The 16,532-nt window shown below is 38.0% G+C and overlaps 1 protein-coding gene across 4 annotated transcripts in view; it reads left to right on the forward strand.

The window, feature by feature from the left end:
* Window positions 1–16,532, forward strand: part of MAPRE3 (microtubule associated protein RP/EB family member 3) — an 83,495-nt gene that overhangs the window by 19,663 nt on the left and 47,300 nt on the right. Inside the window, exon 2 of one of the 4 annotated variants that reach the window (XM_074300137.1) lies at window positions 3,603–3,719. The exons of the other annotated variants lie outside the window; for them this stretch is intronic. The gene's annotated coding sequence lies outside the window, so the exon portion shown is untranslated. The remainder of the gene's footprint in view (window positions 1–3,602; window positions 3,720–16,532) is intronic. 4 annotated transcript variants of the gene reach the window in all.

A 16,532-nucleotide genomic window follows, 5' to 3' on the forward strand; every position in this document is an offset into this window, starting at 1 on the left:
GCTCTAGCCCAAAAGAAGTTCCCCTTCTTTGACTACAGTAGGCTCTTCACTGTGATCTGACCTAGCCAGTATTTCCCTGATCAGGGTCCTATTGCTGGAATAGATCAATTGGCACAAATTCAACAATAAATTCCAGTATGTGCCAATGGATATGTTGGGAGAAGCCTCTGGAGAAGTATTTCCTCACTGTGCCTAAGGAGTATTGTAAAAGTCCTTCTTTCCAATTTGTCCCTTTCCCCTGTGAGCTCAATGTAAACTCTTTAAACTACCACTAACTGTTCTGTAAAGTATCATTCTGCTTGCTGTTAATAAGCAAAGTCTGCTGGCTGCCACAGTGGACAGAATGCTGGACTTGGAAATAGGAGAACCTGAAGTCAAATCCAGCCTAAGAACTACTGGCTGTGTGATCTTGGGCTGTCACTTAACCTTTGTTTGCCTCAACTGCTAAGTGGGGATAATAATAGAACCTCTACTAAGCTTGTTGTGAGAATCTGAATGTATAGAATTTGTAAAGCACAGTGCCTGGCACATGGTAGGCACTATATAAATGCTAGGTATTATCATTAATAATGATGATAAATTCTCTTCCTATTCAACCTCAACAGGAGCTTCAGGAGAGCAGATTGTTTGAGTTCCCATTACTAATTTTGTTCCAGAGAAACATGTATCATAGTGGATGTTAGGAAGACCTAGGTTTGAGTGTTGTTTCTGACACGTATAGGCAAGCTAATCTTGCAGTAATCTAAGCATTTCTTTTTAAGATTCTAAGTTAGGGGCAGTTAGGTTATATGGTGGATAAAATATTGGCCCCAAGTCAGGAGGGCCTGAGTTAAAATTTGGCCTCAGGCACTTATTAGCTATGTGACTCTGGACAAGTCACTTTACCCTGATTGCCTCAAAACAAAATCTAAATTATAGACAGAGTTTCCATAGCAGGAGTTCCCCATATGCCAATGCACCAATGAAATCACACAAGTCCATATTATAATATTGTTATTTAGTGTTTTAAAGTTTAAAAAAGTGTTTTCCTAACCACCACCTTGCGAGGTAGAGATTGAATAGTGTAAAGGACACATACATGCTAAAAAAAAAAAATCACATAGCCATCGCTTCATACCCTTTTGCCTGGACTATTGCAATGGCCTCCCAATTGTACTCCCTACCTCATGTCTGTCTTCTCTCCAAGACTTTTTCTTCATAAATGCCAGAATGATATTCCATATCATTCTCATTCTCAGTGAACTCCATGGTTCCCTCTTAATACTAGGATCAGATACAAACTCTTCTGTTTGGCATTTAATAGCCCTTTCCAACTTGGCTCTAGTCTGCCTTTCCCACCTTCTTTCTCATTACTCCCCATTATGAGCTCAAGCCTAATCCAACTTGTCTTCCTCCTGCTCTTCTCATGTGACATTTTCTCTTCCATCTTCAGGGGTTTGTACAGACTATCCCCTAACCTAGGATATGCTTCCTCCTCTCCTCTGCCTCTTAAAATCCCAAGTTTCCTTCAGAACTCATCTCTGAGCATTACCTAATTCTTTCCCCACTCCCAAGAAATTCCCTTATATTTATTCTGTATATATTTCGTGTTTACCATGTGTATATGACGTGTCCTTGCTCAAAATATGGCCTCCTGGAGATCAGGGATTGTCCCTTTGTCCCTTGTCCTCCAAAACTTAGCATAGTTGACTGTCAATAAACATTTAATAAATGCATGCTGACTAGTAAGGAGAAGACAGTTATTCTAGATGTGGGCTCATTCAGATGTTATCAGTTCCATCTCCATTATTTTTTAGATGAAAAAACTGGAGGAAGAAGTTAAATAGCTTTCTCTAGATTACAGAAAAGAGCAAAACTAGGATTCTGACACCATCCTTTCCACTACACTATGATTAAAGGCATTGAAATGAGAAAGCATAGGCCATGTGGGAGGTGGCAAGTTAGAGTCCAACTTGGGGTCTGGAAGAGTGTGAGAAAATGCTGGTAAGATTAAACAGGCCAATGTTTTATTGTTCTGTATTTCTTTTTAAATCTTCATTGAAAGATGCTAAGGAAAAGTTGCCTGTCAGATGCAATTATACTTTTGTGTTTCATCAGTCCTATTCCCAAGTCGTTTAAATCACTTGTCAGGCCACTTTCATCTTTTCCCAACTCCTGAGAAATTAGTAGACCCTGAAATTTTTTGATACTTTAATAGTATTTTATTTTTTTCTAATTATATGTAAAGATAATTTTCAGCATTCATTTTTGTGAGATTTTTCTCCCTTCCTTTTTTCCCTCCTCCCTTCCCAAGACATCAAGCAGTCCAGTATAGGCATGTTAAGAATGTATTAAACATATTTCCATATTAGTCCTGTTGTGAAAGAAGAATCAAAACTAAAGAAAAATATCACAGGAAAGAAAAAACAAAAAACATTTTAAAAAATGAAAATGGTATGTTTCGATCTGCATTCAGACTTCATAGTTCTTTCTCTGAATGTGCATGGCATTTTCTATCACAAGTCCTTTGGATTTGTCTTGAATCACTGTATTGCTGAGAAGAGCTAAGCCTGTCATAACTGATCATCACACAATGTTGTTACTATGTACAATATTCTGGTTCTGCTCTTCTCACTCAGCATCAGTTCATGTAAAGTAGACATTAAATTGTATTTTCACGAACAAATATGTAAACTGAAACACGGACAAGGAACTGATTTGTCAATCACAGTGAATTTATACTTAAATTGGGATTTGAGTCTCATTACTCCATCTGCTGCCCTGAATTTATTTAAATTAACTTAAACCTTATTGGAATATTTGGAATTGGGAAGAGGGGTCTTCTTAAAACAGAATCATTCAGCACCAAGAGTCATTAAATTGAGTGATGTATTAGAAAGAATGCTGGACTTAGAATAGTTATCTCACAGGGCTTGTTGTGTAACCTCTTAGAGTCTCAATTTCTTCTATAAAATGAGGGGGAAAATAGTATTACTACTTAATGCTTTGTAAAATTTAAAGCATATGTAAAATGGAGCAAGTGATTCTGTGGCCTTAAGCTGTCAGACCACAGCCATCTACATCTCCCCCTCAGGATCTAGAAACATTCTCAAGGTGGTGTAGATATCTCCTTGGGACTACATGCCTGAGTCCCCATGCCAACTGTGTTCCCCTCACTGTTAGCCACAGATTAGCTCCCCAGTTCCAAGTAACAATATTAAGTAACTGTTACAAAAGGATATTTACTTTGAAATTAAAGCAAAAACAGAAGCATTTGCTCCCAACTCTTGATAGTTTCTACATAGCACTGGCCCTACCAGGTTTGGTTCTTGTTTCAATTCCAGCAGTCCCTAAAGGTCCCTAAAAGTCATACTTGCTGCTCAAGGCCTCGAAACTGGGTTTGCTGTGAAACCCATCCTGGACTGGAACTCCAGCCTCTCCAAGTGGTCCACTCTCCTGACTGACCTTACAGACCTTTTGATACAGGGTTATAGCCTCTGATTTCTTTCACCTAAAATGAAAAAAAAAAAAAAAAAAAAGAAAAAAGAAAAAGAAAAACCAAAAGCCAGGCACCCATGTTCATGGGAGGCCTACTGCCTCATAGCATCTCTTTCCTCACCCAGGTGTTGTCCTCCTGGAAGAAGCCAAACCAAGAGAGGAAGAGGGTGATTAGTGCCTTTTGGATACCTGCCACTCCCGGGCATTCCGCTACCGCCTCATGGTTAGCAGATAAGATCCAGGTATAGAATGTTTGCCTATGCTCTAAAGCTCTCCAAGGCACTTCCATTACATGTCATCACAACTCTCCTGGAAGTAGGCTCCCCAGCATCTTCCACCTGGGGAATTTCTTCAGCAGCATTCTGCTAATGCTCATAAGTCCTGAACTCCCCAGCCAGTGCCCTGGTACACAAATATGAAATGGTGATTTTCTTTTATGCAGTTGTATGTCTTCCCTCCCTCCCCCCATACCTGGCACATAATAGGTACTTAACAAATATTTATTAAATTATATTTACTGATTGGGGGTAGCAATAGTATATGTAGTATCACTTCTAATTTATCTTTAAATTGAAGGGTCAGCCATAGATTTAGAGCTACAAAGGACTTTATAAAGTTCATCAAGCTCACCCACTCCTTTTACAGATGAGAAAATGTTGAGGACTAGGCCTAAGTGTGAAGGGACAGGTCGGTTCTCCGAAAGCCCCCACAGTTGTGAATCATAACACACTTGAAGGAATTCCAAATAAGCCTTTACTAACGCAGATGTTGCTTGTGAATTGGGAATGAAATAAATCAGAGGGAAGAGGAAAGGGATTAGAAAATGCAACTGTCTCTCAGTTTCCTAGTATGATTATCATCCTCTCACAAGAAGGGATCTATTCTGCTAGTCAGAATTAGATCCCCAGCCACTAGCAGGTGGCTCCCATAACAAAAGAACTGAATCCCAAAGTGGTAAGATAACTTGCCCAGGATCACAGAGATTTGAATCCTGGTCTTCTTAGCTCCAAGTCCAGGTCTCTAGCCACTGTAACACATTACTTTTCATGAACACAGATTGGTCTGGACTTTTTTCATGATCATAGCAAGTTATATAGGGGGCAATCTCTCCTAGTTCATGAGCCATTTACAAAACAAGATTCTTATATTTCATTCCTTTATACAAAAGAAAAATGTGGTGATGGTGGTGGTGTTTTTTAAATAGAAACCAAATGTCCCTTTTACCAAGATCAATAAATTGGGTTCTAGAGCCAGTAATGAGCCCTACCCACTTAACCCATCCCACTTGTTTAATGTCTTCCCTAGACAGTCCTACGCCAAAACATTCTTAGCCAAAAAATAGGTTAGCCAATTGCTAGAATCTGTGTTTGGCCCTCATGACTTTGAGATAGTAAAAGATAATTCATTTACAATGAATATGAAAGCTTGTTCAAGCTTTTTGAAATTATGTCGGTTCAAAATGTGATTGGATAAATTCATGTGTGATAGAATTTCATTAAGATGAACTAGGAAAATTGAGCTTCTAAACCTGTTGAGATAAACTTTTCGAGGGCCACATGATCTTCTCTAATATCCCTTGGTGTCATTATTAGATATAGGACTGATTGGACTGGACTTGGTCCATTATGACATTACTTTTATTGAAATCCTTATGTTATCCTTGGTGCTAGCAAGAAACACAGAGAGGATCCCAAAGATTAGACCCAAGAAAAGATATAGTAATCTGTAGAAATACTAGAATTGGAGTGAGAAACATATTTGTGAGATCAAGTGTCATGGATCACATAGTAAAGGGACACAGGTAGATTGTGATACTATAGATTTAAAATAATATTAGTCTACTTGTTAAATGAGAATAAAAGAAACAGATCCTACAGAGGTAATAGTAAGGTAATACTGGCATGGGATAGAGGTAATTAAAAAAAAACTTAATATGCTGTAATTGTAATCTGTTTCTCAATGTTGAACCCCACTTGGGCATTGAAAAATGACTGGTTCTCTTACAATCAGTGTGTGGTTTACTGGATGAAAGGATGATTAAGTACTCTAAACCCAAATTGGCAGTCAGGCCAGTGTTGTAATTCCTCCTCTGTTTTTTTAACTATGATTTTCGGAAATGACATTTAAAAAATCTTTTTCTTCCTTAAATGTAAATAATGCTCATCTCTCAGAGTTGCTAGATGATGAGCAAGCATTAATTATTAATGTGTGTATTTTCATATCCACAGATTAAAGGCACTCTAATTTCAAAGAGGTAGAGTTGGATCTGGGGAAAGCTAATAATGTGAGCTTCAAAATTGTCTGCTATTCTCACCCACAAAAGGCCAAGTTCTTGGTGTTGGCAGAATTTTTCATAGTTGATTTTTCAGTCAAATGTAAAGGAAAAAGCTCTCCTAGCAGAACAGAAGCATCAAGTGGCAAAATTGCTGGAGGACACATGAAATGTGAGAGGATTAGGTCCTCTTAAGGATTTGTGTTTGTTACTGATCATTTAAACAGACTTCTTAGGACAAGTCTTTGAACAAAGCTACCTACACATCCCCAGTATCCAATATAGCTCATCCTGCACACTTGATAAAATTTTTTTAAAGTTATGGGGAATTCCTAGGAACTTTGCCTGATAATTAATAATTTAATTTCACATTGGACCTTATTCTTACAGAACACATACACTCGAGACACATCTATTGAAATTAAAGAAAATTTGTTTTATTTGCTTTATGTATTTGAATGCAAGGGCTAGAAACTGAGATAGTAAACAGGGAGAGACATAATAGAAATTATTACGTGCTCTTTCATCTCAGAAACATTTATGCAGAGGCATGGTTTCTTTGCCATTTCTTTGCCATACGGAATCCAACACAAGATATTTTAGTGTTTGGCCTGATTACTGAGGAATTAGAAAAAACCTAAGTAGGCATATATTAAGGTTTCTAACTTTAGTATGTGAGGTCTTCTGTTAAATGTACAGAAAGTTCTACATATCTTCCAGCTTCATATTCCATGATTGTGAGACGTCATTTCTGCTCTGTCCTCAGGAATCCATACTGATTTTTTTTTTAAAATTCTCTGCATGTGACTGACTTTGCAAGGAAAGGACACTGTGCTTTATGCATTCAGCCTGTTTTTGAATGGTAATAGAAAAGATTATTGGTCACTTTTCAGGATCCATATAACATTTATCATTTTATTTGCTTTGGTTTTGCCTCCATCAGAATCAGAATCAAGACCTCTAATTCTAGGCATCAAAATGAGAGAAGACTGAGGCTAAGAGACAGTGGGGAAATTAAAATGTGAGGGGAAAGCACATGTACTTCTACTTCTCTACTACATATCAAATCTATTCTGAGTCAAAACAATGACTTTTTGTCAAAAGGAGCAATATTATATGGAGGATTTGCTGAAAATGAAAAGGCGTCCTGTTCCATGTCTACAGAATGAGAATCACCCATTTTTCCCTTCAATTTAATGAAATGAACCCCTCATTGGACACAGCTTCTCTTCCAGTAAGAAATCTACAATTTGAATTCCTGAGTAGGAGGATGGAGCCTATTCCTCTCAGTATGTTCCCAATGATCTGAAAATAGCTGAATGGGATATTAGGCAAGCATCAAATTATATTGTCGTCCTACCTTTATTGTTCATCCTCTGTCTTTGCCAGTTGGCTTAATATATCAAATTCCTCAACAAACATATATGTAATTGCAATAGTGCATCAGTTGAGCCTTGAAGTGCATCTTTCTTTGCTATTCTGATTAATGATAATAGCTGACATTTATATGATGCTTATTATATGCTAATAAGTACTTTACAATTTTTATCTCATTTGATCTTCACAATAATCCTGGGAGGTAGATACTATTATTACTCTCAATTTACAGATGAGGAAACTGATGCAAACATTGAATGATTTGCCCATGGTCACATAGATTGAGGAAATTGGGTCTATCTGACTCCAAATCTGGTTCTCTAACTACTGTGCCATCTAAGTGCCTCAGCAATGATTGTTTCATCATAGAAGCTTTTGTTGTCCCAGTGAAGAAATTGCACATATATTTTTGATATAAAATAACTATAAGAAATATTACCCAAACCTAATCGGTTTATAGCTAGGTTTTTCTGTGGCCCCTACTTTGTAGGACACAAGGGAAAAAAGATTCATTATGGCTTTCATACAGTTAGGTTGACTAACAGAAAGATCTGGAAATAAGCAGTCTTGGGTTCTGTTCTCAGCCTGTTGTTGACTCACCACTGTAAAAAAAGGAATTTGACTCCACAGTGTCTCAATTTCTCTCTATAAAATAGAGTTATTACCTACTCCCATTGTCTGCACATGAACTCAAGTTTAGAAGCACTCAGATGAAAGGCATTTAAAAAAAAGCAAAATGAAATGCTGATGCAGGAAAGTAGAAGGGAAAAGAACAAGCTGGAAAAGTTTGGGAAAGCATAGTTCTTCTAATTTTGTGATGATAGAGGCTCTTCTGAAACTCAGTTCTCTTTGACTAGGCATACTGTAAATAATAACAACATGTATGTATATATATATATGTGAAATATATTATTATTTATATGAGAATATATTGAAGTATTATATATTATTATGTAATACATAACATATTTAATTATTATTAAATATTTTATTTGATAACTTAATTTTCTAAATTTTACTTCTTAAATAACAATATTAATAAATAATAATATATAATATTATAATAGCCAAATGTGTAAATTCTGTATATATAGCTTTAAGGTTACAAAGTAGTCTGTTTTCTTTTTCTCCTCACAATAGTTCTATGAATTAAATGTTTTAAGTATCTTCCCCATTTTATAGATGAACAAATTAGCATGAGAGGCTACATGACATGTAACAAACCATTTCAACAATTTCCACCCTGAATCTTTTGCTTTCTTGTCCTTTTATTCGTATTCTACTAATTTCCAGTCCTAAGTTATCCCACAATCTTATTTTCTACTCCTACTGAATTAATTGAATGCTCCTGAAACTTTTGATTAGATATATCATAAATTTATGTTGTCAAGCTGCAACTGAATCCTCAGAAATGAATAGTAATTCTTTTATTCACTTCTGTTTGACTTCCTCTGACATTCCCCATAGCAACTGTTTTAATCTCTTAAACTTCCAATTCTACTTCAATCAATATTTACTTAGTCTTTCCTGAGAACCAGACACAATGCTCAACACTGGAAATAGAAAAAGCAAAAACCAGCTTTGCCTTCAAGATCTTATAATTGCATGGAGAAGAGGTAATATATACACACAACAATATATATGTATTGTCCATGTGCTGTTTTTGTAGAAGATCTCACCCCTTTATAGAGAAGAAGATTTTGGCCATCAATTATGTTCTTTTACCTTCCTTTTGTTTTCAGAGGATAAAGTGGCTCTCCATATCTCAGTAAGGCAGAATGGTGAGAAGAAAAGGATGCAAAACAGGGGTTGGACAGACCATGGGTCTGGGATAATGTGTGGGATAATGCAAGGGCTTCTGGGAAGAAGTACTCCAACCAATGAGCTTGCTCCTCTTAAGAATCTGAGCCAGAGAACTATCAAGTCAACCTGAGTTCTCACCTTGTAATTGTCCAGACAACCTGAATTCTCACCTTGTCATTGTCCAGCAAATTGTTTAGCCTGTTTTCGTAAAACAAAGTTTTATTGTATTTAGGGTTCTTAGCTTTAAAGACAGATAGATGGATAGGATTTGGCCTTCAACTTTAGTTTGTGGCCCATAGGTTAGATTACAGAGAAACTGTATAGTCTGCTTTGCTGGATCTTCATCCAGATTATGCCCACTAACCCTGGGAGTCCCAAGGCATTGCCGTGGGTCTTCTTTTCCCTCTCTTGTGGTTGGTGTTCTCACCAGCTCCCATGAGTCATCATCTTTATGCAGATGTTTCCCAGATCTAAATGCATTCTCTCTCTAGCTCTAGTTTTATGAATTAAGAAGTTAGATGGTACAGTGGATAGAGCACTGGGCTTGGAATCAGAAAGACCTGAGTTTAACTTACTAGCTGTGTTACTTAAATCAGCCTCAGTTTCATCTGCTATAAACTGAGAAAAAATAAATAGCATCCATCTCTCAGGGATGTTGTAAATATCAAATGAAATAATATTTATAAAGTACTTAGCAAAGTTTCTGACCTATAGTGGATGCTTAATAAATGCCAATTTTCTCCCCTTCTTTTAGACATCTCTAATGGGGTGTCTTGAAGGCATCTCAATCTCAGCATATCTAAAAAAGAATTCATTATCTTTCCCACCAAATCCTCCCCCCTTTCAAAATACCCTCTTAATGTTGAGGGGGCCATCATCCTACTTGGTATCTAGATTGGCAACCTCATTGTCATCCTTGACTCTCTTCTCATACTCTCTAGAGATATCCAAACTATTTTTAAGTTGTGTCATACTTAAACTTCACAGCATCTCTCATATACTCCCCCATCTCTTCTGCACTGCCATTATCCTACTGCAGGCCCTCATCATCTGGACAGCTACATAAACCTTCTAATTGATCTCCTTAAGTTCTTCCCATTACAGCCTGTCATCATCTACACACCTGTCAAAGTGATCTGTCTTAAAATGACCTATCTTTCTAAAGAGCAGATTTAACTATGTCAATCTCCTACTTGATAAACTCTAGTGCCTTCCTATTGCCTCCAGGACCCAATATAGATTTCTCTCTGGTTTTTAAAGCCCTTCACAATCTGATCCTTTTCTACTTTTTAAATCTTCTCATATTTCTCAATACATATTTTGTGATTTACTGGCATCAGTCTCCTTTCTGTCTTCTGACAGGACACGCTAAATTCCAGCTAGGTGTTTTTTAACTGTGTCCCTTGCCTGGATTGCTTTCTCTTTACTTCCTTGCTTCCTGACTTTTCTAACATCCTTCAAGTCTCAGCTCAACCAATGCCTTTTTCAAGAGGCTTTTCCCAATCTTGCTCTCTTACTTCCACTTCTAGTGATGAGATTTGGCACAGGGCAGAGAGTTGTGGAACCCCTTCTGGTAGGCATAGGTCCTTCGTAAAAGAATTAATGAACCTGAAAAGTTAAACTGGCAAAAAGAAGTTTGTCAGCACTGAGAAGTCAGCTTTTGCTAGGAGGCTGACTTCCTTAGTGGCAAGGTCTCGACAAAGAAGTAAAAGTCTAGCAGAGTCTAGTCAGCTAGACTCCCTAGCTGAGAAGTGAGTCTATTCTTAGCAGGCAGAGGGTCCTCAAAGGCAGCTAAGCCAAGGAAAGAGAGAAAGGTTCCTTGGCATGGCATGTCCTGCTTTTGGCCCTCTGCAAAGAAGTGCCTCAAGTTGCCCCTTTTAAAAGGAATTTGAAACTTGGCTAGAGGCTGGGGGCAGTTTCAGTTGAAATCAGACCAAAATCTTTGAATTGAATAGAAATTTTCCAATTGAATGAGCATCTCTGGACTAATCTTCAATAAAGTTTGAAATCTAGATCTCTAGCCTGTGCTACTGAGGAGTGGTCCTGGATTTAACCAATCCCACCCAGATAACTGAATGAAACCACTTTATCTTGATTCCCTGGGGCGGGTCTCTCAGGGGAGAGCTTCTCCGAGGTTCTAAGAGTTTCTTAGGCGGTCCCCCCAAAGTCAGAGAGAGAGAGACAGTTTCAGGGTTCCCCTGTCACTAGGGCTTCCTTTTGAGATTTACTTCTACTTATCCCCTCAAAATGTGAGCTTACTGAGAACAGAGACCTCTTTCTTTGTATCCCCAGCAAACTTAGTGCAGTATTTGATACAAGTAAGTCGTTAATAAATGCTGTTGACTGCCAAAACTGTCTAGAGAGCATTGGGCCTAAAGGCAGGAAAGCCTGAGTCACATTCTTACTAGCTGTTTGACCCTATAGAAGTAAGTTATCTTTTTTCTGCCTCAGTTAGAATAATAGTAGTACCCATATTCCAGAGTTGTTTTGAGGACAAAATGAGATCATATTTTAGACTACTAGCTGGTACTTAATAAATACTCCTTACCTTACCTTCCCAAGTCTAACCTCTGCTTTTAATTTTAAAAGTCACTGAATACCAGTCTTCATCCTTCTTGACCTTTCTGCAGCATTTGATGTTGTTGAACACCCCTTCCTTATTTATAGTCTCTTTCTTTAGCTTCTTTGACACTACTGTCCACTTTTAAGTCTTCAATTCTTCAGCCTTATTGTGCTTCCACATACTACATGGGAAAGCTCTATCTTTTAGAAAGTTTGCCAGGGGGCAGATAGGTAGTGCAGTGGATAGAGCACTAACCTTGAATTCAGGATGACCCCAGTTCAAATTTGGTCTCAGACACTTAATACTTCCTAGCTGTGTGACCCTGGGCAAGTCACTTAACCCCAGCCTCAGGAAAAAAAAAAAAAAAGAAAAAAGAAAGTTTTCCTGATTTTGAGCCTACAGTTAATTCTCTTAATTTCTATCCATTGCCTCTAGTTTTTCTCTTTAAGGCCAAGCAGAATATAGCTAATACTTCATCTCCACCTCCTGGTTTCCCTGACTTATTTCAAGTTCCAGCTAAAATCCTATCTTCTCCAGCAAACCTTTCTCATCTCCCGTTAGTACTAGTGCCTTCCCTTTGAGATTATCTCCAATTTACCCCATATATTATATATGTCTTGTTTGAACATAGTTTTGTTGTCTCCCTCTTTAGATTATGGGTTCCAAAAGAGTAGGGTCTGTTTTAGTATAATGTATAATACTTCACATGTAATAGGTGGTTAACAAATGCTTCTTGATTTGACTCTTATACAGGGCATTCCCTTAAATACTTGAAGACAGTGATCATGTCTGTCCAAATCTCCAGATTAAGCATTCCCTCTTCTTTCAAGTTTTTTTCCCCATGATTTCAAGACTCTTTAGCTGGTCAGCAAACATTTACTATAAGTACTTGCTATATTCCAAGCAGTGTAGTCTCTCTTCTGAACACTTTTCAGAAATATCAGTGTATAAAATCTAAATTCCAAAACTAAATACAGTTTTCCATATGTAGTCTGACTAGAACAAAGTAGAGAAGTGTTATCTCCTTAGTCGTGGACCTTGCCTCTCCATGCAGCTTAAGATCATATTAATACTTTTGGCTGCCATATCATATTTTTGATTCATACTGAGTTCCTTAAAATATCAATTTACTTTTTAATTATGCTTCTCCTCTCTTGTACCTGTGGAGTCTATTTGTTATAACCAAATCTAAGACCACATTTATCCTCAATTACATTTCATTTTATTTGGTTCAAATACATTTTCTAACTTATCAAGATTTTTTTTGATCTTGAATCTGTAATCCCACCTATTAAAAATTTTTGTGCCATTTATGGTGGTAGTGAGAATAGAAAATGAGGAATATGTACAAGAGTATTGTGGAACTAGAATATAATTTAGGCAATTGATTGTATGTGGAGAATGTGTGTATGATGAAGATAACAGAGCCAAAGATGACTCTAAGATTACAAAGCCCGGCATGGACAAAGAGCAAGTTTGAGGGAGAAAGATAAAGAATTTGATTTTGAACTTACTGAGTTCAAGAATGTTGATGAGATAGCCAAGTTATGATGCCTATCAAACAGTTGGAAATGTAAGATTAGAGCTCAGAGGAGAATTTTGGGTGGAATACTTCTATTTGTTGGAAGTAAAATGCATAGAGGTAATAATTGAAGCAATGGAAATGGATGAGCTTGTTGAAAAGTAGAGAAAATAAAAAGACCAAGAGCCGAACACCTTGTTTGAGAATCTATACTTAAAAAACAGTAAGATGAAAGTGAACCAGAGAAAATGGAAAAGGAGTGTTCAGAGAGGCAGGATACCAAGAGAGAGCAGTGTCGCAGAAGTTGCAAGAAAGAATATAAAGAGACAATAAGTATGGTCAGATGCTATGAAGAGAACATAGAGGATGAGAATTAGGAAAGGCTATTGAGTTTGGCAATTAAGACATTTTTATTATCCTTAAAGAGAAGTTTCAGTAGACTGGAGATAGAAGCAAGATTGTAGGGATTTGAGGACTATCTGGATGGGAGCAAATGTAAAACACTCCTTATGATAGTTTGGCAAGAAAAGGGAAGAGTAAATGATAGCATAGAAGATAATGGAACTAAAGAGGCTTTAAAAAATCTTGGCCATAGTCATAGAGGAAGAACTCAGAGAAGAAAAATTAAATATGAGTGATCAGTGAAGAAGGGAAGAGAATGAAATCAAAGGCACAAGTGGAAGGTTTGATCTTGACTTAAGGCTATTTCATCTTTAGACATCAGTGAAAAGGAAAAATAAATAGGTGAAGACAAAAGATTTTGAGGTATGAAAGAAGGGAAAGAAGGGCACTCAAGTCATTCTCAATCTAGGAAATTAAATCATCCACAGAGAATGGAGTACAGCATTCAAGTAGAGATTTTCAATAGCAAAGAAAGATTTTTTTAAATTGTAATAGGGAATATGATTGGAATTAAATGAGATGAATAAAAAGATGACTCTTCAGCTTGTAAGAGTCCTGTTTGTATGTCTTTCCAGTGAACTCAGTGAGACTGATTTTTGTGACTTCTTCCAGCAACACTCAGTTGATAAGGTTTGGCCGCAGGGCAGAGAATTGTGGGAACTCCTTCTGATCTGCGCTGGTCCTTCTTAGAAAAATTTGCAAACCCAAAAAGTGAGATTTGCAAAAATAAGTTTATTGGCCCTGAGAAATCAGCATTTGCTAGGAAGACTGACTTCCTTCGTGGCAAGGTCCTGACAGAAAAGTAAAAGTCTAGCAGAGGGAGAGAAGGAGAGAGGAAGAGAGGGAGGGAGAGGAAGGGAGAGGGAGGGAGAGGAAGGGAGAGGAAGGGAGGGAGAGAGAGAGAGAGAGAGAGAGAGAGAGAGAGAGAGAGAGAGGCGGGCAGAGGGTCCTCAAAAGCAGCTATGCCAAAGAGAGAAGTTCCTTGGCATGATTCCTGCATTTGGCCCTCTGCAAACAATGAGCCCCAAAGTTTTTATAATTTTTTTTTAATAATTTGAAACTTTGGCTAGAGACTGGATTCAGTTTGAGTTGAAATCAGACAGAAATCTTTGAGAATTGAATAGAAATTTTCCAATTGAATGAGTGTCTCTGGACTAATCTCCAACTAAATAAAGGGTGTAATTAGTAGTGGGTGTTTTCCATGGGAGTGTGCCAGTCTCCTCCAGAATAACAGAATGAAACTATTTATCTTGATTCCTTAAGGGGCGTCTCTCAGGGGAGAGCTTCTCTGAGGGTTCAAAGATTTTCTCAAGGGTTTCCCCCAAAGTCAGAGAGACAGTTTCAGGGTTCCCCACATCACAGTGATTTAGGATTAGGAGCAAAAATGAATGGTAGTAATGCGGTTTGAGTGGTCTCAATTCCTGGTGATCAAGAGGTTAGTACAATAAGAGAATTGTTAAAAAAAAATCCCCTTTAAATTGGCCACAGGTTTAGTGAAAGAATTCACTCGTTCCCTAATTATTACTTGCAAAATGAAAGTTTATTGTTGGATAGAAGTCAGTTTACCAAGAGACTGACTTCTATAGTGGCAGTTCTATGGAATATGGAATTTGGGCACTGAGCTTTCTCAGTTTGCAGAATGGTCCTGGCAAATTGCTTAGTCCATCTGCAAAGATCTTGGTTGAGGGAAGCTGTTATATTGAGTATCTTGGTGGAGAGATTGGGACATCCCAAGCAGATCAGGCCAAGTGGGAACTAGGACAGCCAGGATCTCCTATTGGAATTAACAAACATCAAAGGAGTGCTTTTTGACCAGGATTTCTAATTGAATCATCCAGGAAAGATAGCTTGTCTGGGGAGAATATGCCTTTCCCAGGAGGAGCTGAGATTCTGAAAGGGATCACAGATCAAAAGGAAATACAGTTTCTTCAAGGGACCACAACATAGTAAACAGTTCCCTCCTGCTTCATCCCCCCATAGGCAGTTAAGCTTAAATTCATTTAGGGAAAAAAGGATGAAGATCTCAACTTCATATAGCTGCTTCAAACTGAGAAGGGTCATAGAGACATTGTGAGGTCCAAGGCAGGAGAGGTGTGAGAACTGAAGACAGCAGCAGAGCATCTGATTGTGTGTCATGTGTCCCAATCAGTCCCTGTATGCAGGCTGGAGGGCAGTTGAAAATTCACAGCTTGAAGCCTAGAGAAAACAAATCTCAGCATATTAAAAATGGGATGTTATCCAGGGTGGAAATTATGACATTTAGAAATGGGGCCTTTTTGCAGAAAAATGTATCAAGTCCAGTCTGTGGACTGCCTTAAGAATGTTAGTTCTTAACAATAGTTAGGTTAGCCTACCTAACAATACTGAATACTGAAAGTAGTTAAGGAGTTTTCAAATAGTTTCTGTCTTTTCCTCTGACTCCATATTGCCCTGCTGCAGTCAGGGAACAAGAAAAGGAACAGGGAAAAGAAAGAAACTATCTTTGATGAGGTATAACCAAATGATATCTAAATAAAATTAGGATTAATTGAGTCTAGTGGCAGGTTTGGGGTACAGGGAGTCAAATGGAACTCCCCTGCAATCCCTTTGAGTTCGGCGCAAGGATACAAAATTAAATGAGGTCTAGCAGCGTTGAGAGTCCCCTGTAAAGGAATTTACAGGCCCGAAAACCTAGATTGATAAAAAGAGGTTTATTGTAGGGTTTGGAAGTAAGGTTAAAGTCTGGTTAGTAAAAGATATTAGATAGAGGAAGAAATACACCAAAAGTGGGGGGACAGAGAGTCTGTGATGCAAAGCATGTTTCAACTCTCTGCCAAGAGATGATTCCCGCTTGACTCTTTTATCTGCTTGAAGGGGTTCCTGGTTGATTCCTCTAGGGCCAGAACCCACCAGGTGGGGGTTGGGCTACCTGAGCAGATAGTGGGGGCTGAAAACCCAAGCCAGCTCAGATCCGGTGGGGGCTGGGTACGGCCCAAACTGGCTCAGATCCGGATATTTCCCCTTGGAATACAAGTCCAGATCTTGTAAATCAAAGATCAGTCCCAAAGAAAGTTGGAGATCAGAATAAGGAATCTTAAAGGGGGCTACGCCCGCATCATCTTCACTCTTAACAATTT

This window comes from Sminthopsis crassicaudata, chromosome 3 (genome assembly GCF_048593235.1).
Source record: "Sminthopsis crassicaudata isolate SCR6 chromosome 3, ASM4859323v1, whole genome shotgun sequence".
Classification (NCBI taxonomy): domain Eukaryota; kingdom Metazoa; phylum Chordata; class Mammalia; order Dasyuromorphia; family Dasyuridae; genus Sminthopsis; species Sminthopsis crassicaudata.